Here is a 3583-nt window from a genome sequence, read left to right as displayed (position 1 = left end):
GAGGCGGTCCGGGGGGCACCTGAGGTGGGCACAACCCACCAGGGTGCGCCTAGGCCTCCTCGCGTGCCCTGGTGGGTTGTGCTCCCCTCGGAGCACCCCCCAGGCGCAGCTTGGCCCATTAGGTGTCTTCTGGTCCATAAAAAATCTCCATGAAGTTTTGTTGCATTTGGGCTCCGTCTGATATTGATTTCCTGTGATGTAAAAAACATGCAGAAAACAGCAACTGTCACTTGGCACGATGTCAATAGGTTAGTACCAAAAAATGATATAAAATGACTTTAAAATGATTGTAAAACATCCAAGATTGATAATATAACAGCATGGAACAATAAAAAAATTATAGATACGTTGGACACGTATCAGCATCCCCAAGCTTAACTCCTGCTCGTCCTCGGGTAGGTAAGTGATAAAAACAGAATTTTTGATGTGGAATGCTGCCTAACATGTTATATCATATTCTTTTCTTTATAGCATGGACATTTGGACTTTTATGTGATTCAAGCAATAGTCTAGTTTTGACATGATAACTTAAATACTCAAGCATATCAACAAGCAACCATGTCTTTCAAAATATCAACGCTAAATTAAGTTATCCATAGCCCATCATGCTCAATCATTGATCCATTCATGAAACTCACTCGCATATTAGCTACACCCAATACTCAAGTACGATCATATTACCTCCTAGTTGGTGCTTTTATAAAAGAAGATGGAGACTCAAATTCAAAATAAAAATTGCAAAACATAAAAAAAGGCCCTTTGCAGAGGGAAGTAGGGATTTGTAGAGGTGCCAGAGCTCAAAGTGAAAAACATAGAGATTAAAACATTTTGGGAGGTGTGTCTTTCCCACCAACGGAAACGACTTAGAGTTCCCAACACTTTCCATGCTAAATATATCATAGGCGGTTCCCAAACAGAAAATAAAGTTTATTCTTTTTTCCACCATACTTTCACTTTCCATGGCCAGCCGAATCCACGGCTTCCATACCAACACTTTCCAAGGAATTTATTATTTGACAACATAAAGTAAATATATTTTTCATTTCGGGGCTGGGCATCCCTAATACCTTTGCCTTACTCTCGTGCAATGGCAAGTGAATAAACACTCATCTTGAGAATAACACGTCTAGCATGGAAAATATTAGCCACCCCTCACCGCTCCGCGAGCAGTATGGACACACAAAAGAGGATTTTATTTCGAAAATTAGAGATGGCACATACAAATTTGCTTAGAACGGAAAAAGAACACCGCATATAGGTAGATATAGTGGACTGATGTGGCAAAACTGGTTTAAAGGTTTTGCATGCACAAGTAGAGATCATACTTAGTGCAAAATGAAGGCTAGCAAAAGATTGAGAAGCGACCAACCAAGAAACGAATAATCTCATAAGTGAGAATTAAGCATAATTAACACCGAATAATGCACCACAAGTAGGATATTATTTCATTGCATGACTATTGAATTTCGTGCTTGCATAGGGAATCACAAACCTTAACACCAATATTCTTACTAAAGCATAATTACTCATCAACATGACTCACATATCACATCATCATATCTCAAAACTATTACAAGGAATCAAGTTTATTTTGTCCAATGATCTTCATGAAAGTTCCTATTATATCCTTCTTGGATACGTATCACTTTGGGACTAATTTTTATGTGTTGCTTTTGATAAGCTCAAACAGATATAAGTGAAGATCATGAGCATAATTTTTCTCTCAAAATAATTTAAGTGAAGCAAGAGAGAATTTCTTGAAAATTTTACTAACTCTCAAATAAATTTAAGTGAAGCAAGAGAGCATTTCTTTAAAAATACTATAGCACACCGTGTTCAAAAAGATATAAGTGAAGCACTAGAGCAAGTTCACAGCTCATAAAAAATTTAAGTGAAGCATAGAGAGCAATTCTAACAAGTCATGACATAATTTTGGCTCTCTCAAATAGGTGTGTACAGCAAGGAATCAAGACTTAAAACACAAAATAGAACAAGCAAAGAATCATATCATACAAGACGCTCCAAGCAAAACTCATAGTATGTGACGAATAAAAATATAGCTTCGAGTAAAATACCGATGGTCGTTAGAAGAAAGAGGGGATGCCACTCGGGGGCATCCCCAAGCTTAGTTGCTTGCTCTCTTTTGGATAATAGCTTGGGATGCCGGGACATCCCCAAGCTTAGGCTCTTCTTACTCCTTATTCCTTCATCCATCGTAAGATAACCCAAAACTTGAAAACTTCAATCACACAAAACTCAACAAAACCTTCGTGAGATCCGTTAGTATAAGAAAGCAAATCACTACTATAGGTACTGTATCAAACCAATTCATATTTTGTTTTTGCATTATATCTACTGTAATCCAACTTTTCTATGGCAAAATCTCATCAAATAAAACCATAGAGCCATTAAAACAATCACACAACGCAAAGAAAACAGAATCTGTCAAAACAGAACAGTCTGTAGCAATCTGACTATTTCGAATACTTCTGTAACTCCAAAAATTCTGAAAAATTAGGACAACCTGAGCAATTTGTATATAAATCTACTGCAAAAAGAATTGGCATTTTAGTACTCTCTGGTGATTTTTGACAATTGTGTTCGTGAGCGCAAAAGTTTCTGTTTTTCAGCAAGATCAAACAACTATCACCCAAGAAGATCCTAAAGGCTTTACTTGGCACAAACACTAATTAAAACACAAAAAACACAATCATAACAGTAGCATAATTGTGCAAACACTCAAGAACAGAAAGCAAAAATAAAATTTATTCATTGGGTTGCCTCCCAACAAGCGCTATAGTTTTACGCCCTTAGCTAGGCATAAAGCAAAGGATCTAAGTATTGTCATCCTTGTCCTTTCGAAAGCAAAGAGAAAATTTCCTATCAATGGCATTTAATTTTCTATTTTGTGAATGCACATGGCCATTGATAGTAGAAGAAAGATTAAGTACGTTGCGAAGATTCGTATCTAAACTAGCCTTCATCTCTTTGATTATTTAATTTTGATGAAAGCACATAAGGGTAGTTGATTCAACCTTATCCTCCTTTGGGTGCCCAAATATGGTTTTTATCTTTTCATAAGTATCAATGGCATCCCCTCCAAGAAAACCGTTTTCAAATATAGAATCCAAAACTTGTTTGAAGGAAGAAGGTAAACCAACATAAAAACTTTTCAAGTATATCTCTATCTGATATTGGGGCACATAGCTAGCTCGAATTCTCAACAGCCTATCCCAAGCATCTTTCAAAGATTCATCAAGTAAATGACGAAAAATTCCGGGATCGTCTTCATCAAAATTGTTAAGATTTTCCTTAAGAACCCCGGTAAGTCCTTCTATAGCATCATTATTTATGAGCTTAGAGAGGACAGAGGGGCTATCCAAAGCATTAAAACTCGGGAGAAAACCCTTAGCCTTTTTGGGATCGGTCATGCCAACAGAGAAGAGAACTTAAGCAAACGAGAAAACGGCGAGCGAAAAGAGGGGCGAATAAAACGGCAAATTTTTGTGAAGTGGGGGAGAGGAAAACGAGAGGCAAATGGCAAATAATGTAAATTGCGAGGAGATGAGATTTGTGATTAGGC

This window comes from Triticum aestivum, chromosome 3D (assembly GCF_018294505.1).
Source record: "Triticum aestivum cultivar Chinese Spring chromosome 3D, IWGSC CS RefSeq v2.1, whole genome shotgun sequence".
In the NCBI taxonomy this organism is placed as follows: domain Eukaryota; kingdom Viridiplantae; phylum Streptophyta; class Magnoliopsida; order Poales; family Poaceae; genus Triticum; species Triticum aestivum.
This window is presented reverse-complemented; position numbering follows the sequence as displayed.